General features: G+C 38.7%; 1 protein-coding gene and 1 long non-coding RNA gene across 2 annotated transcripts in view; one reads left to right on the top strand and one right to left on the bottom strand.

Annotated features, from left to right (window-relative positions):
* Positions 1-13,381, top strand: part of LOC131477966 (uncharacterized) — a 41,285-nt gene extending 27,904 nt beyond the window's left edge. The window contains exons 3-4 of the long non-coding RNA XR_009244221.1: positions 3,433-3,500; positions 13,292-13,381. This is a non-coding gene — a long non-coding RNA (uncharacterized LOC131477966). The remainder of the gene's footprint in view (positions 1-3,432; positions 3,501-13,291) is intronic.
* Positions 1-25,591, bottom strand: part of IMMP2L (inner mitochondrial membrane peptidase subunit 2) — a 761,903-nt gene that overhangs the window by 27,736 nt on the left and 708,576 nt on the right. The window lies entirely within an intron of this gene.

Below are 25,591 nucleotides of genomic sequence, written 5' to 3'. Positions count from 1 at the left end.
ATGCAAGGAAGAACCACAGATAGAATGTCGAGAAAATAACTGTAGTAAAGTCCAGTGAGTCTCAAGGAAGAGAAATGAAGTCGTCTTTAGGTCCTTAATTACCCATGAGTTGGGGCATAAATTCTGGCACTGGGAGTCATCTCTGGGTTGCAATCAAAGCTTTGTGACAAGGTACATAAGACTGAACATTTAACTGACTTGGGAAGAGCATGAGATACAGTGTGGTGTTTGCTCCAAAATAGCTTTTTAAAACATGTATTTTATTTGTTTGAAAGAGGGAGAGGGAGAGAGGGGGGAGGAGAAGAGGGAGGGAGCACTTAAGCATGCTCTTTCATAGCAGTGGTATTTCCAAATGTGCAAACAGTTCACAGCATTCACCAGGGGATGGATGGATAACTGAGATGTAATATAACCATGCAATAGGATATTTTTCCTATGAAAAGAACAGAGCACTGATAGGAGAACATGGACCAATCCTGAAAGCATTGTGCGGAAATAAAAAAGCAGACACAAAAGGCCATATAGATATGGCAAAAGATTTCACCCATATTAAAAATCCACAATAGGTGAATCCATATAGTTGAAAAGCAGCTTAAATGTTGCTGGGGATGGAGAGTGTTAGAATAACTGCTTCCCGAGACAGAGCTTCCTCTCAAGGGATGAAAGCATTTTGGAGCTAAATCTAGGAGGTGGATGCATAGCATTGAAATGTAACAAATGGTTCACAGAATTACTTTAAAGTGGTTAATGTTGTTAGCTGAATTCCAACTTCATAATACAAATAATTGGTTTTATGAGCCAAAACATTTCTTAAGTCATTTTCTGAAAGGCAAGGGAAGCGGAGGGGAAGGGAAAGACAAGAAGCCACAGTCCGCGTAGCAGCAGCCCAAACCCGAGGGCAACAGCACGAGCAGGGCTTTGTGAGGCTGATGGTGTAGGAAAGCCACAAGCCCGAGAGCTAAGACGACACACACAAGCTACTCAGACAAACTTACAGCTTCCAATCAAGGATGCAAACGCACAGAGACAGAAAAACCACCGAGATCTTGTACAGATGACCTCCACTGCGGGAACTGCAGAGGGCAATAGGGTGAGGGCTTTATCTGCACATGCTTACCAGCTGATTGACACAGCGGGGACTTGCAGAGGAAGACCTTGAGTCTGCCTACAGATAAGGTAAGTGTCAAGATCACGAGGAAAAAACAAAACAAAAGAAAGTGCCTTTCAAAAGTGGGAAATACTAAACTCTTCTCAAACTTTTGCACTGGCCCTTTTCAGATGGTCAGAAACTGGAATGGGAAGGAGAGGCACTTGGGATATTTGGTACTCCACTGTCAGGATGGGAAGCAGAACTGTGCAGATAACAATATGCCAGGCTAGGGATCTGCATTATATTCATTCATCAGCAGACGAAAGTTTCTAAGCAGTGAGTGACACGAGCTTTGCATTCAGGAAATTAATCTGGCATGTAGGTATAACACCGTTTAGAACAAAAAATGAAGAGCTAGAAGCAAGGAGAACTATTAGTGTTGACACCATCACTACAGCCGAGAGATACAGAGTATGCACATGGAAAAATGATCATTAGATCAGACAGAGAAATTGATTAGAAATACCTATTAGAAAGCTGATTGGAAGTTGTCGACAAAAGGAAACTCCAGAATTTTGATTTGGGGTGGCTTGAAGGGTAATTGTGACATTAACTAGAGAATTAGCATGCTAAGCAATGAGAAACAATGGATGTGACACAGACATGTGTTTCACTTTACCTGCATTGCATGTGAAACGTTGAAGGAACACCCAGGTGGAGATGCCCAGTAGGCAATAATAAAGCCTGAGGGAGGAGATTAAAAGTCTGCAAGACATCCATGAAGTGTGAGGGCTGAAATGCAATTGGATTTTGTTATGCAGATGGCTGTGAGCGCTTCGGGAAATGAAAAGAAATCAACCAGAAGCAAGCACGAATTTGTTGCCAACTAGTTATGCCAAATTAACCTCAATTCTTTTGTGATGAGCTATAAATCAAGGAAGTGTTTTCTGCATGGTGTACCTTGGTTTCAGTTTAACATTTGACAAGTAGTTTAGGATATCTTATACTAAAATGGAAATGTGTCAGGTATAAAAGCAGAAATGGCTGGGGTTTGCAGTTAATTCAATAATCATACCTGACGCACATGAATAAATATTTACACTAAAATGTTCATTACCTTAAAGGAATGATTTATTTACCTCATTGAATACTTGAAAAGAACCTCTGATAGAATCACAACAAAAATACTTTGTTGGCTTAACATGCTTTTCCATGGTTTGGAATTTTAACTAAAACACCACAAAGAGAACTCCTATGACATTATCTGTAAAGAATAAGGCAGAATTGCCTGTGAATACTACTTTGAAATAAAGAATGTGTTGTTTTTAACCAGCCTGTACTTGTAAGATTTCCTGTTCAGAGGCATAATTTCCTGTTCAGAAGAATAATTCTGTATTGCTAAAATGCCATGTCTACCTGGATATGTCACTCTGTACTAATGTTTATCAGAGTTTGTTATGAAAAATTGCCTTTCAATATTTTAAGGCATTAACAACATCTGTTTGAAGAATTTATCATTAAAATGCCATAGGGAGGCAGCAGTGCCTGAGAATTAGAGGGTGACATGTCAAAGCGTGAGCATCTATTCAGACTGTTCACGATGCTCATGGCTACAGACCGGCAGGTGCAGCTAACCCATAACTGCACGATACACTGTAAGTTAAGTATGAGAAAAGTGTCTGACAAACATTCTGTGTTTTCTCCAAAGAGAAATCAGCCATCTAGATCAGCTCTCCAATGACAGAGATGTAATCATTACCTACATATTTATGATGTCTTAAGATAACACAATTTAATATTTTCCCTTATTACTAGCACTTGCAAAATAATTGCCTTTGAGCACACAAGTCTTATTTCATTGTAACTCAACCTTTGGAATCCAGAAAGGTAAAAGGACAGAAACAGGGATGGGAAGCCTCTCTCTCGTTTAGACGCTGCTGTAAGATCAGAGTTTTGGAGATGGGACACAGAATCTTTTTGCATGACCAACATTCTTCAGTTTTTCTTATTAAGAAAAAAAAAATCCTGATTTTCTTCCTTATGGCAAGCAGCAGAACCAACTGGGTTTCCCAGTCTCTCAGGGTACAAATGATAGCAAAAGAAATGAAAATTGAAATTAATGGCTCTGCAAGAGGACTGCTTACAGAAGCTCCTCAAAAGCGCACTGAGAGAATTTCTTCTTCTTCCCTGCTGTCAGCTCTTCCACTCTCAACTTGTACTTTCATCTTTTCTAGCACATATCTGGGCGAGTCTTGCACCCACCTGAGAAACTTTACAAAATCTTTTGAGTTTATATTTTTTCTCTGCAAATGCTAATGGCATAATCATTGTTTGTTTGTTAGATTTTCCATGACTGGTGGGATATTTTGACAGCGTCGGCAAGGCATCAAAGAGACTAAGGTAGTAACAGGTGAGTGATTTAAGTCCTTACTGTCAGTCCTTAATATCAAGCTGATATTAAAAACTGGAATCCACTGAGGATGCTGCATTTAACTTTTTAATTTTTATTGGAAAGGCAGATTTACAGAGAGAAGGAGAGATAGAAAGATCCTCCATCCACAATGGCTGGAGTTGAGCTAATCTGAAACTAGGAGCCAGGAGATTTTCTGGGTCTTCCACAAGGATGCAGGGTTTCAAGGCCTTGGGCTGTCCTCAACTGCTTTCCCAGGCCAGAAGCACGGAACTGAAAGGGAAATGGAGCGACCAGGATGCAACCAGTGCCCATATGGGATCCTGGCACATGTAAGGCAAGGACCCCAGCCCAGCCACTAGGCTACCCTACTGGGCCCATATTAGGAGATACAAGCTTACTACATCTAGGAAGATTATTGGCTTCTCCCCATGGTAGGAAGACTTTTGTGACAGATCCTCCGTCCCTGCTGACTGAGTATAGCCACCCAACTCCTTGAGGACAGGTGTAAGTTGAAACTTGATTCTAACCAGCAAAACATGGAAGTAATGATGAGGAATCATCCCCATGACTGTCTTATGCTACATTATGTAATATCCTGTCTCAGAAGATTGGTTTGAAAGTTTCTTCCACTGTCCTCAAAGATGATAAAAGGTCACTTTGCAATCTAGCTACAGAAGCAGCCATTGTGTTAGGGACCCCACAGCAACTTCTGCCGCTTGATGGCGGTCTTCAGTCGACTATAGAGGACACCAGGCCATGAAGTTCAACAATGCCAAGAATGAACCTAGAAACATTATTCCCTGGTCAAACCTCCCTATAATAATTCCTCAAGGCCAACACACTGACCATAGCCAAGATATTGGCCAAAATACTATAGAGGTTTCAGTCAAGATTCCTGACCCAGGGAACTGTTAGGTGATACTTACATATTTGATATTTTTTAAAGACATTTAGCGCATGGAGATTTGTATTTTCATCATAGAAGACTAATCCTCATCAAGCTCCCCCTGCCTACCAGGAAATCTAAGATATTACAATCTGGTGTTGGGTTTTATAACTGAAATAGTTTCTGAACCCTGAGAGAAGTATTGCAATGCACTAAAGCTACAGCTTTGGTCAACTTCTTTTTAAGAACTATTACTTTCCACCTATCCCTGTGCCTTGGAGATCTTACTATGCTTTGGAGATACCATTTTTTCAAAGATTCATGTCCAAACCATTGCAGTCCACATGATACTCATAGGAACTGGCATACACACGTTTTAGCTTGCATTCAAACAGTGCCCATATACAGATATCCTCGTTGGTCAAAAACCATCTGCCAATCTATTTCCAGAAACATTTTCCCATCAAAAGTCTTGAATCACTCTCTGAGTATCTCTAACCTTATTATGGACTCTCCACTCTCATCTGAAAACTAAGACGTGATATCCACTGGCTATTTGATTTTTCTTGCCTGGACATTTATTTAAAACTTGACAATATTTACAATTTAAGCGTTACTTATAACACTTTCCCATTAATTCTAAAACACAAATGACAGGCAATTATGTTTCAAATATTTATGGGTAGCATATCAGGACTCCAAGGTACTGTTACAGTATGTATACATTTTATATGTCCAATGTTGGAAAAAATGATCTATAAAATCACATGAATACTTGTATAATATGGGTATCTATTTGAACAATTTATTTTGGACAAATGATCATAAAGGGTTAAATTTATTTTTGTTTTATGACATTGCATATAGTACTTCTTATAAACTTAAACAAAAGATCATGTTTTTTTTTAAACTGTGTTTTTTTAATTTTTAATTCATTAATTACATTGTATTATGTGACACAGTTTCATAGGTACTTGGGTTCTCCCCACCCCTCCCCAAACCCTCCCACCATGTGTATGGGAAATTAGTGCCACCTTAACTCAATGTTATAGCTTTTACAAATGAATTATAGTAAAAGTTAAACATTTCATAGGTACTTGGATTCTCCCCACCCCTCCCCAAACCCTCCCACCATGGTGGATTCCTCCACCTTGTTGCATAACCACAGTTCAAGTTCAGTTGAGATTGCCCCATTGCAAGCATATACCAAACATAGAGTCCAGCATCTTATTGTCCAGTCAAGTAATACAATGGAATTAATGAATTAAAAATAATAAATAAAAAAAGACAAAAAAGTACATCCTGTTATACATGTAGCAAATTAAAAAGTTAAACAGTTCTAAGTCACAGTATGTAATGTAGTCTGTGGTATACTATTTACTCTCCCGAATGGAATAATATTATCAAACTCACATATTAGTTACACCAGTATTATTGTACATTCTTTAGTATTTTACATGTACAATTATGTCTTTAAAATTTTTTACTTCCAACTTCTTAATTAGTATGCTTATTTTTCTTATATCTAGAACTTCCAAAACAATACTGAATGAAAGTGATGCGGTCACACAGCTTTTTTTTTGTTTTTTTTTTCTCTTAGGAAACATTTATGTATTATTACTATGAAAATCTTTATGACTTAAGTGTCATTACTTAACTAGTTTGCATTTGTATGATTTTTAGCAGAATCAGGAAGTTATATTTCTGATTTTCTGATAATTTTTCTTATGAATGGACATTGAGTCTACCAGTTTTTTTCTTGTGTTAATCGAAATGTTTCTATGGCTGTACCATTTTATTACCTTAATATAATAATTTATATTGGCTTCAAAAATTAAATACCTTTCCATTCCCAGGATAATCTCTACTTGGTTTTCTTTCATACATATCATTGGACCCAATTTGCTAATATTTTGATAATTATTTTTGTTCATGCTCACTGAAATACAAAGCATATGATCTTTCCTACTTTATTATTTATCTACTTTAAAAACATTTTGTTATCTGAAAGGCAGAAATAGATCAAGAGAATGCAACACACACACCCCACCACCACCACCACCACCACCCTACTCCTCACTGTTATTTTGGACCGACAAAGCCAGGACCAAAATGCAAACTCAGGCACTTTGACAAAGTGATTTCAGGTGTCTCAGAGGTGTCTTAAGCACTGGGTCAAACTCCTGCCCTGTAGTTTTGACATGAATTAATTTCTGCCTTATCAAATAGTTAAGAAGTGTTCTACCATTTCTATCTCACATTCACAAGCAACAAATAACAAAAGAAAAATCAAAATATTATGAGAGGGAAAATGGTGTACAGAAAATGAAACTTTGATGTTTTCAAAGAGGACTTTGTGTGAGGAAAATTGTTGCTTACATAATGGCAGGCTTTCAAAGTAAAATGTGAACTATTCTCAAAATTTTATTGAATTCTTATTACATAGAAAGGGATCGTTCTCAAATCCCTCTTAAGAGGCAAATTTTAAAGGTTTGTAGCACTGCTTACCCAAACTTCTAGTATTCAACTGATTTTACACTCTCAACAAAACTGTCAATGTAACCATCTGTGTTAAATATATGTTCTGGAGAAAATCACCAATTTAATGTGCTAATAACAACCTTTGAATTGCTGTACAGGAAAGAATTAGAGCCTAAGTTACTCAGGTAGAGTGATTTCCTGTTGGAATATCACTCCTTCCAAACATTTCCAAGTTCCTCTTGAATATTCTCACATGTACTAAACCATTCAACTTTTCAGTACTATGTGTAAATGTAAACCATATAATATTTATAGCCCTCTTGTCACAATTGCTAAGGGACTCTATTGCTAGCCAGTATGGAATATTTTGATTCCAGCATCATGTAGAAGCATTACTGGGGCAAAGCTAACTCACATTATTCCTACCATGACTCGGGACAAAATGAGAACATTAGCCTACATGCTAACATCTAATCATTAGGTTGTTAACTCTGACTCACTTTGTAAAGTTTGAGTTCAAAGTGTCACAATTTCTTCACCCGATTTCTTCTCACTTACTTTTGCTAGACAAGAAACTGTTCTTTCTCAAAGAAAATGAAACAGGAAAATACCATTGGGAAAGTAAACCCAGAAGTCTGTTAAAAGAGTGGATTAAGGGGATATTACACCAAGGTGAGACTCAGCTCTGAGATAATTAACCAGTTAGGGGGACTGTTAAGACTTGTAATTCCTGGTAATACTGTCCCTCATCTCTTGTTTGACTGCTTGCCACTCTTTACCCCAACGCCCCAACATATGACAAACTGAGAAAACTTTCCAGGAAAGCATTTGCTTTCACCAGATCAAAATAGGAAAATAAATCAATTCGTATTGTGTAGTTAAATGATAAAATAGTGGTTGTCATTTTTTACAGATGATCAGCTCAGATCTCTTTTTAAATCAGAAATAGCCATAGGAAACTAGAAGGAGGTTAAACTAGGAGTCTACTGTTTTTTTCTTGCTGTTTACTAGAAGATGTCATAGAGATTTAGTGACAGTAATTTACAGCTTCTGGACAAAAAGTTCAAAATGATTCATAAATGTCTCTTTGATAAGGAAGAGTTGGCCAATATCTCATTAGACAGTTGATCTGACTGACAAAAAGAGATTGATAAAATGTGTCTAAAAGTGAGCAGCAAGAAAATGTAGGATTAGAACAGACTTAAACAGGGGTGTGATTATAAAATTACCTCTTAGTACCTTCATTTTTACTGAGAAACATCACCTCGTCGTCTTATGAACTACAGTGTCAAAGCCCAGAAAGTCACTCAATTATCACTACCAACCTGTCATAACTTTACAAAATTGCCTTGAAACAAATAGGAAGGGCTGAATGGTGTTGAAATACACGTCTGTGCCAGTATAGCCATTTTTAAATTGCAATAGTCTTGGCAGAAGAAAATATTACTGCTCTGGAAATAATAAATGACTTAGTAAGGTCAAGGATAAAGGACATATAATCTTCAGAATCTTTGATTGCAGGAGGACTGGAAAAATTTGACTAAAAGTGAGAGAAAAGGACAGGCAATGGATGGAAATTCATTCTGTCTTCCTGCTTCTCAAAAAGTAAATTTGGAAAATACCATTTGAAAAAACACAAACAAATCAGTGTGCATTGCTTGCCACTGAAAGAATCCTTGGCACATGTTATGCAACTTGGAATACAGTAGGCAAACAAAATTGTTAAACAAACCAAGAGAGTGATTTAATGAAAACCAGCTGTAAACATGGTTTAAGATAAGAAAATCATTTGCAGTGACATGAAGATATGACTACTGGATTTGGCCATTAGAATGTGGTTTAAACTATCCAGAACAGCATCTTTTGGAGTTTTAGTGGAGAACCTAGATTATAAAAGAGTGAAGAGTGAATGAATAATCAGAGTGGTGTGGTTGAAAATGGTTTTTTTTCTCAAAGTACTGTCAGAGAAGAATGGATGTTATTAATGCATAAGACTAGAGGAAATATTGAGAAAAAGTCTGTAAGTTAGAGATAAAAGCAGGATGTTGGGAGAAGATCAACAGGAGAAACTTAAGAGGCAAAAGGGAGAGGGGAGGGCAGGTAGGATTGATCAAGTATGGCACCTGGGACATGGAAGGGACGTTCTAAAGCAGAGATGGTGGAATCCACCTAAGACCAAAGGAGGACCTTTGTGCCTATGGCGTGGACAGTGAGGGGTGAAGGAGAGTCAAACATAGCCGGCAGGTTACAAAGATCAGCTGGTGATACACAGGGAGTGGAAAGCAAGAGGAAAGACAGGAATATGTTCCAGTGAGAGCAGTGACATTTTAAATTTCACAGTGAAGTAGCGATGATCATTTTTTTTTTCAGGAGGTTTGAAGGCAAAGTGATGACTCTGAAGAAAGTTGGTAGGTATTCAGAGCAAATGGATACTGGATCAGGGAGATTAATGGGGATCTATGAAAAGATCTGTGCCAGCCAATAGAAGAGGAGAAAATAAGTTGTAGCTTGTTGCATTGGTCTACAAATGATGGGATGTTTCCCCATAAGATTCAGCAATCCCAGCATAGAAATCCAATTGTGAATAGTGGGTTTCATCATAGGATGGAAGTTGGCCACAAAGTTATGAGAGAATAGATGGAAATCAGAATGGAACTACTGTTGGAATCCATGCCCTTGAAAGCTAGACTAAAGGAGAGTGGAGTAGGAAGTGGGGGTGATTGCAGTGTGTCAGGGTCAAGGGCAAGAGAAACCAGAGAGACTAAAGGAATTCAGTAGCCTCCAGGATCATAGTGTTTGGCCCTGAGGTTAAACAGCTGATTGAGCCTGGAGGAGTTCTGTACAGAGATGGGAAAGCTGGGTGCAGACATTAGGTTGTGTCAGGTGCTTATCTGAAATAGCCAGAGCTGTGAGGGCTTGCAGATGGGTGCAGTCCACATCTTACGGCAGCCAGGACACACGATTAAACTGTTAATATTAGTCCAGTGATATGTGCATGACCAGATCAAGGCGCCCAGCTGCCTCAGTGATGCAATGTCCTGGACTTAATTCCAAACCTAGTCCCTGCTTGTACACTGGAGCACATCAACATACGGACACTCTTCTATAGGAAACACTGAAGGTCCAATAAGGCAAGTCAGATTACACAGCTCAGGAAGTTAAGGTGGGATTCTAAACCAAGATTAACGTGTCAGGATCCGGGTAAACACTGGACCAGAAAGGCAAGGATGGGGATAAAGGAAGAGCCTGTGACTGTTCTGAAAAATTGGTCTCAGCTGCCACAGGCCATGACTCCATATAGAAGCAGGCACAAAGGCCAAATTAGAGTCAGTGATTTCAGGAATAGGTGTCTCAAGGTGGTTAAACGTGACAGTTCCCTTCACTAGTTTCAGTTTTAAATTGTTCATTTAAAATAAGGGTGTCATAGGTAATGTGCCAATACAGTTGGAACATGGGCCATTTAAAAGCAGCAAAGTTTTAAGGTTTTTAATTTTGTTTTTATTGGAATGTCAGGTATACAGAGGAGGACAGACAGCGAGGAAGATTTTCTGTCTGCTGATTTACTCCCTAAGCAGCCACAATGGCTGGAGCTGCACTGATACGAAGCCAGGAGCCCAGAGCCTCTTCCAGGTCTCCCAAATGAGTGCAGGCTCCCAAGGTTTTGGGCTGTCCTTGATTGTTTTCTCAGGCCCCAAGCAGGGAGCTGGATGGAAAGCAGGGCTGCTGGAACTAGAACCAGAGTCTATATGGGATCTCGGCACTTGCAAGTTGAGGACTTTAGCCACTAGGTTACTGTGCCGGGTCTGAGCAGCAGAGTTTTTACAAATGAAGTTATTGTGCTTTGAATTTTTTTTGAAAAAAACAAACAGGATTGACTTATTAAGTTGTATCCTAACATTTTTTGGGAGCAATTGAACAAACAAGTCGGTTTCCTTATATCTGGAATGCTTGTAAACATTTTTGTGCTCCAGTAGATAGAAGATGCTTCATTCTGCTTGAACATCCTTGAAGGGATGAGCAAAGAGGCAGAATGTCATTTGCATTGTCAAATGACCTTGCTTCAAAGGAGCAGCAGCTGTCAGCTCGGGCCATACCACAACCATGAGAGTTTGTCACATGCTCCAGCCGGTGGTTCTGAATTATGGTAGTCTTTTATGTAGTTACACTGTAAATCACCACCCACTATTTATGACATCTCTGCACTTCTAGCCAAAATATCAAGTAAATCAAATTGGAGATGAAATATTTCTGTCTTTAGCTGACCCGATATGTTCTTGCTCTTGACAGCTATAAAACTCAAGAGTTATTTTACAATTCAGTGTCTGAAGTCTCAGAATCACAACTTTGGATGACCTGACGCACTCCAAGCAGAATCCTGGAAATTTCATGATGTCTGAGAAATCGGCTAAGAGATCCTTTAGCAGATCCTTATTACTGGGTGAACATCACAGGCGACTCAGAGAAATGTATCATTAATGATGGTGCCGAAGGCAAGAGTTCACTGACAACAAAATTTTAAGGGATACCTAAATTGGAATTAAGGCTTGCCATTAATGGGATGATAAACCAGAGATGTTTTCTGTTGTGTTGGACAAAGTCAGCTATAGGGTAGTCAGAGACCCCCGCGGGGCCTGATAATTATCCTAAGAAGACATTTATGTGGAAAAAACAATTGTTCTTCTTCAAGTTTGTTGTACAGTAAGGAATAAAAGGGAACTAAAGAAATGAGCTAAAACAAGGACAGAAACAATAATGAAACTGTTTACTGCCACAAGGGAATGCTGTCATAACTGTTTGAGATTCTTAAGTAAAAATGGCTATGTCAGTATTATTATCTTAAATAATTAAAGATGAAGTCATGCTACATTTCATGCACATTTGGTAATATAACTTAAACTTTGGAAAATAAGTTGGAATCTCGTCTTTCCTGTACTGCTAACTGCTGAGGGGTGTGGTACTGCCCTGATCCTTCTGTCCTAACGTGACCTGCCTTGTGTTCAGAGGAGTACAAACCTCGGGGAGTTAGTATTTTTCTTCAGGATTTTCAGAAATCTTTTAAGTATATTTCTTCTGGTGAAATCTGACTATGACTATCAAAGTAACAAAGGTATATTTTTGGATCTTACCTGCTTGGTTTTCCAGAAAAGGTGAAATTCCTAAGAGAATTTTTCTTCACAAGTATTTAGGGATACAGGTAGCCTTCCAAACCCACAGGTTCAACCAACAATAGATATAACTATGGATTGGAAATATTTGGAGAAATTTTGTATGCACTAAACATGTATGGACTTTTTGCTTTTTAGTTGCATGAAAAATACCATCAAATACCCATTTACACAGCACTTACATTTGTATTGGGTACTAAAAGTAACCTAGAGATTTAAAGTACAGGAAAGAATGTGCATAGGTTATATGCAAATGCACGCCTTTCTGTAAGAGATTTCAATAGCCATATGTTTGGGAATCTGCAGAACTGGAACCATACACCTGTAATACAGATTGCTCTAGCTTCCCTTCCTGACTCTGGAGTGATGGCAGATGGTATTGTGGAAGGGCTTAGTCCTCGATGTTTTTCTCAGTAATCCCTTACTCCTAACCCCAGTCACCATCAAGATGAATATGCAATATCCAAACAGGTTTTTTTTTTTGGCTGTACAAAAGTGGCTTGAGGAAAGTTTGCCCTCCAACTCTTCCTGTATCTAGCATCATCACTGACAGGTACCTTAACATAATAGTCAAGTGCATGGCCTTCGACATCAGGCAGACGCTAACTAACATCAGAGACAAGCTGAGAGGCACAGATGGGATCTCTTCCCACAGGCATGACCCTAGAAACTTTTAACCTAAGTCTGATTGCTCAGAGCTGTTACATGGACTAATGCAGCATTATGAAGCATTTGGGCATTCTGTGGCATGAACGATAGCCCTAAAATGTCACTATTATTATTATTTTACTGAAATTTTCCACTACAAGCTATAGCCACAGAAATCTATAATAAATGAAATCTTGCATATGTTTTTTATTAGCAACTAGATCTTATAGATGCTCTATTATTCTCGATTATTGTGATGAATCACGAAGTTATAAGTCAAATTATTTCAAAGTATCAGGAAGCGATATTTTCTAATAAAGCAAAGTCCTGGGTGAAATTTGAGTTGCCACATATGAGTGACACACACACAAAAAGAGAATGTGAAGAATTACAATTCTAAAACACTTAAGAATAAAGTAATGTGAATCACTCAAGGAACGTATCAATCTCTTGTGCTGCATTAGTTAATGACATGACCACCAATCTTCTTTTGGATAGCACAAAATTAAAATTGTTGCTATTTTAGAATTCTGCAGGGATTTTTTTTTGTTTTGGTATTTTAAATTCTTTCTTTTATGACACATTTCCTCTTGCCAGTCTTTCAGTAGGTGTCTTCCAAGTACCCTCAGAAGTTGCATCATACTGCAATCGAGGTGTCTTCCAACAATGTAGGGGCTTTTCTGTTGTTTTGCTGTGAGACCTTCCTTGTATTGCAAGTACAGGGACATGCTGGAAGTATTGATTGACCTGTGATCAGCTAGACAAGCATTGTGCTTATTGGTGAGCATTAGATGAAGGGGAAAGGATTGAGTGAGAAACTTTCAAATACTTCACAACATAATGATGGGGGAGGGGGAGAGGGCAGAGAAATGGAGAAAGTTGAAAAATGGCTGTAAGAAAGAATGAAAATGCTACGACAAAGGGGAAAAAATCAATGCATTTGAATACAAAGCTGTGAAATATTGATTTTTAACTGGTAGATTTATGAAGATTGAATGAGGGACTCAATTTAGCTAGCACTTAAAAGATGAAAAGGACTTCAATAGGTACAAAATAAATGGCCACAAGGAGTAAAATATACATGTTTTAGAAATATTTGGGAAACATAGTTAAGAGCAACAAAGACACAGAGTAGAAAATGGAAAGCCAAAGGATATTGAATAATGAAATGGAAAACAACAATAATAGCACAGCCATACAAACAGCAGTAGGAATAACAGAAGTAGTCAAATAGTTAACACTTATTCAGCATTTACTATGTGCCAGGAATTCAAGTTCAGAATTTCATTTAATTCTCAAAAATTAGTTTTGAAGATATGTGCCACCTAAACCTTTTATAAATGAAAAATCAGGTGCAAAAAAGTTAAGAAACTTGCCAGAGCTCACACAACTTTGATAAAATTGGGGCTCCAAAATGTTTAATCCCCAAACCATTTAATTTACGTGTACTTTTTTTATGTGAAAACTTGGACATCATATAATCCAGCTTGTCCACATCTATTTGTTCTATTTTTGTGACAAATAGATGCTGTATATTATAACCAGCATGAAAACATATCCTGGTTTTTGTTACTATGGTATATGTAATTAGAGTTTAAAACATATAACAAATAGCATTATGTCTAGCAAGGAAATCAAGTCTGATCTTTTAAATCTTTCCTACAGTGACAAGGGGATTGATCTTAATGCAACTTTACCCTTCCTAGAATTATCAGTTCAGATGATATGAAGATGCTGATGCTGGGGAAGGATGGGATAGTGGTGTGAAGTGCAGAAATGTGGGAGAAGCAAGTTCCTAAATATTAAAACTCTTATCTTCACTGTCATACAACTTAACACCACCAGGATACAGGATATAACAAGATCTGAGCTAGAGAGCAGTCAACTATGGGAAACTTGTGAAAACTTTTACCAGACCCATTCCCCAATGACCAAAAATCTTCCTTCCATTAGACCTCCTTGTTTGTAGAAGACTACAGCATATTTGCTCAGACACAGTCAGACCAATGATAAGCCAAAACATATGGTCTTTATTAGAAATAGTGACGTGGCCACTGTGCTGCAGCTTAAAACTTTGGTCACAGAACCGTAGATGAGGATGCCAAGTCGCATTACGATTGGGATTTTTGAGGCATTCTCCCACAGGGACAGAAGTTAGGCATGTGGATACACATCTTCCTTCAAGCAAGGAAGATGGCTAGAAGCCACTGTCATGCCAGCTAATGAAATAAACCACCACCAGCTTGATGAGAAGTCCTAGTTTGTGCTTTGGATTCTGTACTTGGGATACACTTGCCACAGGGCAATCCTGCCTCCCAGCAAAGCTGAACCCATGGATGACTGAATCTCTAGTTTTTAATTTTTTTAGATCAATATAATTTCCACAGATTAACGAGGATAAAAGAGACCTGACAGTGACTCATTATTTGAGGGATTTTTTTTTATGTTCCTAATAGATCTTAACTGATTAGCAGTTGCAGTAGACTTAAAATGGACTGATGCAGAAAAAGACACAGTCCATATTTCTGGTAATATTTTAATAAAAACTTCTTGTTAAAAAAACCCACCCACCACTTTCAGATATATTAACTGGAAATTTTATTTTATGTCTTTTATTTATGTACATAAAAAAGACAAATTGCAAAACAGAGTGAATTATACAGCTAGCCATGTATTCTTCAACTATAAGGTCCAAGGAGCCCTGTACTTTAGGACAGACCTTTTGGAAGAATAAATACAATGAATTTAAGAGGAAAGTGATACTTGGGAAAGACTGAGGAAAAACGTTTGCAATTTTTTGCTACAAAGGGCTCAGAAGTAATTTATGAATTATAGTGACTAAGAAGGTTGCTAAATTTTGCTATCTTACTCTGTCTGCTATTTCTAGGTATCTATTCCTTGTGAAATTCATCTAATCAATGACACTGCAGAAGACTGTGGAATACTTGAAGCAACATTAAAAATTACAGCAGCTGTATCTGCATGTCAAATATTTCAAGTAAGGGCAGTATTGTGAGGTTTCTTTATAAGTATAAAAAGGGTCTCAACTGGTCACCTTGCAATTGGTTGGTATGGTTTTCCACCTAAATTAGCATGGTTTTCTAAATTAATAAGGTCTATTAGCTAGATCCTGCTCCACAATTCTCCAAACTGAGTGTAGCTGAAGAAACACTGGCTGAATCAATACCTCCACTTCCTAACTGTACACCCTCAGTGATGTCTCGTCACACACTTCTATTGAGAAGATGTATTGTGCTGCATTCAGGAACACTATGCACCCAAAGTCCACTTGCTGTTTTTCAGCAAGTCCACAATTTGATTGCCTGCCATTAACCTCCTTCAGGAAAATGCTGCAAGTTCCCAAGGAGTACTGGAAGGAGACTCTTGAAGACTACCACCAATAGGTGAAATGCCCTCAGCCTCTGTGTGTGTGTGTGTGTGTGTGTGTGTGAGAGAGAGAGAGAGAGAGAGAGAGAAGAGAGAGTTGTGTCAAAAATCAGATTTAAAAGAATGTGTTCCAATAATTTCAATCGTTTTGTACAGGTGCTCTTAAAAATGCTAGATTTTCACAAAAGAAATAAAATTAATCTCAGTCTGTTTTCATCAACGCTCACCTGTCCCTCTCGTCCAGCAATGTTTAATATTAAAGTGCATCACACAGCTGAGAAGTTTACCAAGCACTGGCTGTGAGAAGCTAAAACCTGCACAACCTTGACTCAAGCAACAGCATTTCCAAGTACAATGCATTTAACTACACCATTATCCTAGATGACAAGGCTGAGACTGAGGGAGTATGAAGATAGTAAAGCTTCAGGTCCCTTGGGGTAGACAGATAAAATGAGGCAGAATCTGTCTAAACAACGTATTTGTTATAACTAGTCATTGTGTTTGACAGCTTTCCTCTGTAAGCTACACTGACTCACCTGCTCACGGCAGTCGCAGTGGCATTGTAAACATAGAACAGACATGTCCATTTTTGCTTTCCACAGAGGAAAACACATACACAAACCTAAATGAGGGCTGATTTTCCATTAATGTGACGTGTTCTTGGTTACTAAAGAGACATCTTGTTCTAAATATTTTTGCCTTCTTATGTTGATAAGGTAGCATTTTGGTAAGTTCTAGCTTTTGTTAATGAGCTGTACAAAAGGAAAAACACTTTTTAGTTGTTGAGCTATTGCAAACGGCAGACTATTAATAATTAGAATCCTTTTCTCATTCACATGGTATATGTTTTATATATTCACATTAAAAAACAATGTTAAGTATTACGGATTCATTTTTAGAATTTAAGAGTTGGATTCAACCACTCAACAAAAGCCAGAGGCCAAAGAAACTAATGTTCCTGACCATGTCTATTATGTTTCAACCCTGTACCTAGCAAGACACACAACAACCTTCAAACAGTCACTGGTGAGTACAGAAGGTGTTATTACAATGAGTCCTAAAGGAGAAGCAATACTGACCCAGGAATGTCAACCACAGTTCCTGCTACTTCCGCTCACACAGCACTTGCTGTATACCAGACACAATTAGAACAGCCTTCCATAAAGTAATTCATTTATTCCCACAACTCTTGGGGGCAACTGCTATTACTCCTAATTTACATGTAAGGCAACTGAAATTCACAGAGATGAGCAACCTGCCAAAAACACACAATAAGTGTCATGGCTGGAATCTAACTGTGCAGATTGTCCAGCCCTAGACACTGTGCTCACAACCAAAACAAGTTGCCTCTGATAAAGGGAACCCATCAAGGAGGAACAGGGCAATCCAACAGGGGGAATGGTAGCCTAACTGGAGCAACAAGTGATTGTGATATTTTCCAACACGGCTGTTTGAACATCTTCCTGATAATCTAAATAGGGATGCGACTACAACACGTTTATTCTTCCCACCACATGCTACCAATTCAGCTGCACTGAGAAATGGAAGAGAAAATGTAGAAATCATGAACATGGGGATATTTTCTCCCAAATTATTTTATTTAATAGAATTCAAAAGTTTTGGCTGAAGCATGAAGACAATAATTAACACTTTCCAAAGCAGATGTCAAACCATATGCTGAATCCCCAAAGGAGGATTCTCAGAACCAGTTGCACAATTCTTAAATGCCACACCCACATCGACGTTCTGGAGTTTGAAATTGAAAACTTTGTTGGGAGAAATTCTTGGCAAGCTCTGGAGTTGGTGGGAGAGGTCTATTTTCACTTCAACCCTGGGAAAGGGACTTCAGCAGAACCCCTTGGAAACTATGTACCTCCTGCAGTGTGATGTGCATGTAGACTGGTGTCCACCTCTGCAAGAGCAACCTTTGCACTTATGGACAAAGTGCCCAAGTGCACTGGAGCCCACAGTGAATGCAGGTTTTGAACAGTTCAGATGAATTATGTTTATAAAGAGGGATTAATAATGGGGTAATATATGTTCACATTCAAGATCTCCAGGAAAGAATTAAAAGATCTTGCCAAAAAAACACACTGAAGGACAATGGAAATACAATTTGTATTTCTGTATTGGAATTGTGAACTGGAGCTCTATATTGGAAGGCTACACAGCAGCAATTCTGTTCTGCCTGTTCACATTGTCAGAGCCAGCACAGGAAGCTCTAGACGATGGGTTTGGAGGATTTATGTCAATTCAGTTTCTTCACCTATTTCACAGACATGCTGAAACCACCCACTTCATGGCCTTGTTGGCAAGACCACATGAAACTGTAGTTGAAAACAGATGCAGTTTCATCCTTAGTCCAAAGTACTCCATAAAGGATATGTGTCATATATGTGGTTATTATCAATGCAAGTATTATATACTCAAGTCCCCTTGGACCCAATTTACTTGAATAATCAGGACAGGAATCTACCGACTGTAATGTTCTATTTTCTGACTACTTTCAAATCACCAAACCCAAACATTACCAGAGTGTCCCCTCAATTCAATGGGCAATAATAGCTATATCTTCCAAACAACTGTTTTACTTACTTATTTATTTGAAAGAGAAAGGGTGGGGGATGGGAGACAGAAAGGTATCTTCCATCTATTGGCTCACTCCCTATATGGCCTGCAACAGCTGGAGTTAGGCCAGGCTGTAGACAGGAACTCAGTGTTGATCTTCCAGTTGTGTGGCAGGAACCCAGCTACTTGGTCCATTTTCCACTACTTTTCCCACGGTATCAGAAGTGAAGCAGCCAAGGCTCGAGCCAGTGTGCAAGCAAGTTTGCCAGCTGTCATCTCTACTGTCTGTCAAATGCCATCTCAACAGTTTACTGAGTGCTTACAATATGCACTATGCTACAGGTTCTGTGAAGACTATCCCATTCATTCCTCAACATATTCTTTAAGCAGGTACTGTTTTTATTCACATTTTGCTGATGAAAAACTAGGACTTTGAAAGGTGATATTTTTTGCATCGTGGCAACACAACTGGCATGTTGTGGAACCAGAATAAACAGAAGCTGTCAAATTAAAATTATTGCTCATTGAGGGGGTCAAATGTTTGGTATGCATTCTATCATAGAGACTTCACTAAACACCATCAGTAACTCAAATCAAAGCAATTAATCTTTTGGGAAGGAGCAATTTTTCTTTAGACATAACTTATACGTGTGTGGGGAATATATCAAAGGGTATTGAGGCAAATTCAAACAAATGGCATCTTAATTTCAAGTGAAAGAATTTCATGCTAGAACACAGAAAGAACCACATAGTAATTAAATACATATTGCAGCTGATGGGGGCACTGTATAATGAGTGTGAAAGGGAGGAGGTAGAAACTTAAACTTACAGCATAGTATCTGACCAAGTGAATACTTCTTAACAGTCATCTTTTGTTATCTTCATTCAAATACTGGAAACTTCACATCTCAATGTTTATACTGGAAATTTAACATCAGAATCAAAGGCAATCATATATACATGGGTAATAATTAACTTTTTAAGCTGCAAAAGGCTGTGAGATGTTAGCACATGTCATGTTCTAAGAGATTTCACTTAGAAATATATCCAAACCAGGGTAGGGGGTGGGCCTGGTGGGGCTTATTTTGAGTCACTCGAACTAGGCTGCGGCTCCCACTGGTTTATGTGAGGGCCGAATATGTGCTGGGCAGAACCAGGCTAGACTGCAAACACCCACTGGTTCCAGTGGAAGACAGGGATGGAAACAGAACCAACCCAGCAACTACAACCACCAGCTGATCGGGGCGATGGACTGTGCCAGGCCCTGTGCTTGCTAGTACATACAAGAATCTGGTCTGGGAACACTTCACACAAAGTTTCTTTGGGGATCTCCCCAATCGAGCTTCCAGACTCAGAACCCTAACCATCAAATGACAGAGGACAGAACAAGTCAATCAACTGCCTCAGCTATACGTTGGCAATGAAAATACCGGGCAAACGGAGACTCTATGATAGACTATGTCAATCAGTGGATTCTCCAACGACCTCATCGTGCTTGGAGTGGTGAGAGTGGCAGCAATTCAGAACTGTTGAACTATCAAAACCACTAGAACAAGACCCTCGGAGCATGTCCCACATCTGGGACCTGGGGTGGGTGGGAGACTAGGTGGGGCTTCTCCCTTAATATGTCGGATGTAAAAAGGGATTTTAAGGAAACAATACGGAACTAATTGTCTTGCCCATCCTTCCTGTAGTGCTTGAACCTTTTTACCCTAATTATGTCAAGATTGTCAAATAAATATTTAAAAAAGAAAAAGCCCAAATATATCCAAATTTTTTATATTAGGTGTTCCAGTAGGTATACTGCTTAGCTCATAGAAGGTGTACAATAAATGTTAAATAAATATAAACATGACTGGGAGTTTGATGTAGGGAGTAAGATGCCCTTTAGGTGGCTGCATCCCATATCAGAGTGCCTGCGTTTGAGTCTCAGCTCAGCTTCCAAGTCCAGCTTCTTGGACTTGGCTCAACTCCTTGGTCCCCAGGCACTCCTGTGAGAGACCTGTATGAAGTTTTAAGCTTCTGGGTTTTGCCTTACCTGGACCTGCCTTTTGTGAGCACTGGGGAGTGAACCAGCTGTAGACTTGAGCGTCTCCAAAGGAACCATCATGCTTTCCTGCCTCTCAAAGTTTAAAAAACAAAGATATAGGTAATCCGAGTTCCTTACTAACAGAAAAGGTGTATCTAGCCAATGGTGACTACTGACATTTATCAGCATAATAATGAACTCTATCAATGGCCTCTGTAGTTCAGTAGAGACTACCAGGAAAGGGAAGGTTCCACATCAGCTGTCTATCTGTCTATATCTAAAATATGGGTTATTATCACAATTCCAGTTACTGAGAACAAGCTAGATGCTAGATAAAAGAGCAATCTCCTGGGGAGTTGGGGGGGTAGGAATGGGAAAAGGAGGTAACCAGTGACAGTTCATACAAGGGTTTACTAATTCTGGGTTTTGAAGGGAAGGAGAGTGTTTCCCTGTCAGGCGCATTCATTTTTTTCTAATAATTATTAGCAAAAGTCAGTTGCTTTTGAAGAAGTTTCAAATTATAATCTTAAAAAGCAAGAGTGTGAGGACCTAAAACAATCTGATCGAAATCTTCTCCTCATTAGAAAATAGAGCTCTTTGATGCTGCCTCTCACTATTGCCACACTATATGTGATTATTTAAGCATGAAAGATGACATCAAATTCACCTGCTCTAAGAAAGCAAAGGCACAAACACCAGGAAGATGTTTTCTTTGGGCTAAGTTTGTTTTGTAAGGGTTTTGTACAAGGTCCACAAACACTAGAAACTAGGGAAATTTGTTCCTTGGCATTTAGGAAGATCTCAAGTTCCCACTTACTGATGGTCAGTGCTTGCTAAATTTGGAACAAGCTAATAGCCATTGCTTGCCTTGTAAATGACTTGCACATCTACTGTAAGCTGTTGAATAGAAATGAGGAAGGCCCACATACAAAGGTGTTTTCATTGATTGTACACCTCTGTGGAAAAAGAGAAAAGAAAAAAGAAAAGAAAAGAGATCCCAACACAGCTGTTTAAGAAGATACAAATGGGGTCAGCACCATGGCTCAATGGGCTAATACTCTACTTTCAAGCACTGGCATTCCATTCAGATACTGATTTCTGTCCCAGATGCTCCACTTTTGATTCAGCTCTCTGCTTATGGCCTGAGAAAGCAGCCAGGGGATGGCCCAAGTCCTTGGGTCCCTACATCCATGCAGGAGCTTCTTCTGAATCTCCTGGATCAGCTCAGCTCTGCCCATTGCAGCCATCTGAGAAGCGAAGCAGTGGAGGGGTTACCAGAGTGAAGTCTCTTCTGTCTGAACAATTAGTAAGTGACTAGATCATAAGGACTGCATGTCCATGTGTGGGATTACTACTGTTTGAAGGGCTTCAAGGAGCCTTCACATTCCTGCTTTGCTCCTTTGGCCTTTCCACCATGTAAGAACCCAACATTTGTTCCCTGTATCCCCTGAAATACAGCAACGGGTCATCATCTATGAAGTCATGGGAAAGCCTTCACCAAGCACACAGTCTATCAGCAACAGAGCTTCAGATTTTCTGGCCTGAAAAGTGTGAGAAATTAATTTCTGTCATTTAGGAATTATTCAATTTAACCTCCTTGGCTCTAGCACCTTGGGTGAAGGCAGAAAGAAGCAGAGTTGAGTGTAGTACTATTGTCCCTGCATGGCTGATAATGCAAGCTTTGGAATTGAAACATGCACAGAGGCTGAAGGGATTTGAAGAGTACTGCCATGAAAAGAGCAGGGAGGGCAGTTCTAGCAAGGACTCAGAAGAGAGCCCAAAGGTCCTGATCATCTTAGAGATGCGTGCTGTTCCATAGCACGCAGGTTCAGCTGCATATGTCACTGTGCTTTTGCATAAATGTTCCTTCCATAAACTTCTTGATGAAACCTCACACATTAGCAGATGAACTCCTAAAAGGAAACGCTCAAACTTTAATAGTACTAGGGAGTTAGGTAAGTAATGACTTTCACTATCTTTTAAAATTTTCTGTATTTTCTAAATTTCCTAAAATATGTTACATCCACATAACCAGAACTCAGATGCTATTGGAAATTCATCTTAATGAGAGTTATCTTGATGGAAAATATGGACTGCAGATTCTTAAAATTGGCAGGTATTCTACAATCTCCATTGGTCTGGAGTTACATGGAGTTATCACTGGTTATGAGCTGTGCAACTGTAACAATAATGGGGGGAGGGCTTGGGGAGGGGTTGGGGGAATCCCAGAGCCTATGGAACTATGTCATAAACTAAAACAATAATAATTTAAAAAGTATAATTTGAAGAATATTCAGGCAGTGGATTTGACTTCCTATGACAGGAACTGTCTAAATTATATGACAGGTAAGAATTGTTCACATTATAGTAGCGATGCATTATCTAACAATACATTATCAGACAACACATTTGAGTTTTAAATATTCATATCTCTATTATATAGAGATAATGTTCAGACTGCTAAATAAGTCCCTCTAAATAAGGCACGCTACTTATTTGAGCTGTGATTTAAACAATTGACCTTATGGGAAAATTCAGATTAGAACAAGCCTTTTTCAGCTACCATTCAAGTAGCCAGAGAGCAAGGATTTCACTTTAGAAAAGCTACCCTGGATGAAACTCCAATTGCAGAAATATGTCACTAAAATAAAAACTTTCCAACAGATAAACATCACAGGATTACCTAGCTTAAGTTTCCAAGTGCAAATCCAATCTGAAATGATATTGCTAAAAATCTCTGTGGCCTAAAAGTTTTTTTTTTTTTTAAAACTTCTACAAAGAGTGCGCAGTTCTAGTTTCTACTCACTCATCCAGGCCTTCAAAACACATCAATACATGCAGTACATAAGAACCAGTTGTAAGAGATTTTTTTTTGTCAATACAAAGCAAGGTCATTGCATTATAGGGAGACTCAGCACTTTGTTTATTTCACTTCCAAAAAGGGATTGTTCAAGGGCAAATTCTGAAAGAATGGTTCTGAAAATAATTGCAACCCCTGGAAAAAGAGAACTTTGTGTTCTTTGTGTTAACATGCTACTCTTGGATTATGCTGTTAAAACAATTTTTTAAAATACACACTGTGGTTTGATCTACTATACCATATTTTTACTTTTTGTTTTTTTATTCCTTATTTCAAAGCAATTATAACCACCCCCCCAAAAAACATGAAATCTATTTTAACTGTAGTTGCTCACTCAGGCTTATCATAATAAGTAAGAAAAACTGTGACAACTGAATGCAGACAAAGTTTTAATCCAATTTAATGAAGGCCTATGACACCCAGGACCCTGCACTCACTACAGAGGTGAACTGCTAACACTCACTATATACTGTACTTTCTTTTTACAGCATGTTTATAGCACGGAACAGGGCGAAGACTGGGATGAGAACATGGAGACATTGGCTTTACATTTCAAATTTAAGATTGTATACACACACAATTATCAGAAACCAAGATTAATAACATTTATTTAATGAAATGTCTTTAAAACAAAACTTTATGCCAAAATTCTCTGAACAGAATAGTGAAACCAGAATTTAAAGCTGTTGGAAAGCATATGCCAAATCAACTTGATTCAAGCGGAAATGATTTTTATTTAAAATGTGTTGGCAAAAGTATTTCGTGTGCAATTAGAATAAACTCTTCTAGTAGAATGTCTTATTCTTAATACTTCAACATCTTTTCTGTCTTCAGACCAGAGAGGGTATACCTAAGAAGCCGTTGGACTTGACTGGACAATAAGATGCTGGACTCTATGTTTGGTATATGCTTGCAATGGGGGAATCTCAACTGAACTTGAGCTGTGGTTATGCAACAAGGTGGAGGAATCTACCATGGTGGGAGGGTTTGGGGAGGGGTGGGGAGAACCCAAGTATCTATGTAATTGTGTCACATAATACAATGTAATTACTGAAGTTAAATAATAAATATATAAAAAAAAATACTTCAACATCTTTAAACAATGCTGTCTTGCGGACATCATGAGATGACATCATCCAGGATGTTTCCATGTTGATCCCTCCCAAAGAGACCAAAAGGAAATTGTGTCCAAATCACAGACCCCCCACAGCAGAAAGCCATTGCAGAAGCAGTGCACTGGTATTGATAAAGCAAATCCTATATAGGCTAGGTGGTCAGAAAGCAAAACCAGACTCAAAGGAAAAAAAAGCTATCATGTGATATTTCTTTGTAAACCCATATTGTATTGAATATTTGGCTAACCTCCTGTTTTGTTTTGTTTTCTTGTTTTCATTGTCTAAACATTGCAACTGATTTCCCCCAAGCCTTTCCCAGAGAAGCTTCTACAAAGGCACTGTTCAAGGAACTGGGAGAGGCCTCGAGGAAGTAAGATGAAAGTCACGAGAAACAAAAGCAACAGTACTGAAGAGAAAAAAGCTTAGCCCTGGTACCCAGCCAGTGCTCACGGAAATACTCTTGCAAAAACAGAAGTAGGATGGAGCTGCAACACAACACATTGTAGCAAGGTAAACAGGGGAGCAGCCTCTGGCCGGTGCACAGCAAGTCAATCACCAGCAGTCTGGGGTTGCAAAGATGGGTCTTTGGAAACCTCAGTTCCATTTTCCCCCCAGTTTTCCTAGCAACATTTATTGAAGACACTCCCTCAGAATGATCTCCGTGTGTTTGGTGAAAATCAGTTAGCTATAAAATATGGATTGATTTCTGGAGTTTCTATTCTCTTTCATTCATCTCTGCGTCTTTTTATGTTGTCCTGCCTTGACTGTTGTTTGCAGTGTGTCTTCAAGTCTGGTTTTGTGATGCCTCCAGCATTGTTCTGGTTCTCAGGGTTGCTTTGACTCTTCCACGTCAATTCTGTGATGATGATTTTGTTTCTTTGAGGAATTGCCACAGTGTTTTGATGGGAATTGCACTTACTTTATAGATTATTTTGGTGTAGACTGTGTG

Source organism: Ochotona princeps, chromosome 25 (assembly GCF_030435755.1).
Source record: "Ochotona princeps isolate mOchPri1 chromosome 25, mOchPri1.hap1, whole genome shotgun sequence".
NCBI classification, from domain to species: domain Eukaryota; kingdom Metazoa; phylum Chordata; class Mammalia; order Lagomorpha; family Ochotonidae; genus Ochotona; species Ochotona princeps.
This window is presented reverse-complemented; position numbering and strand designations above follow the sequence as displayed.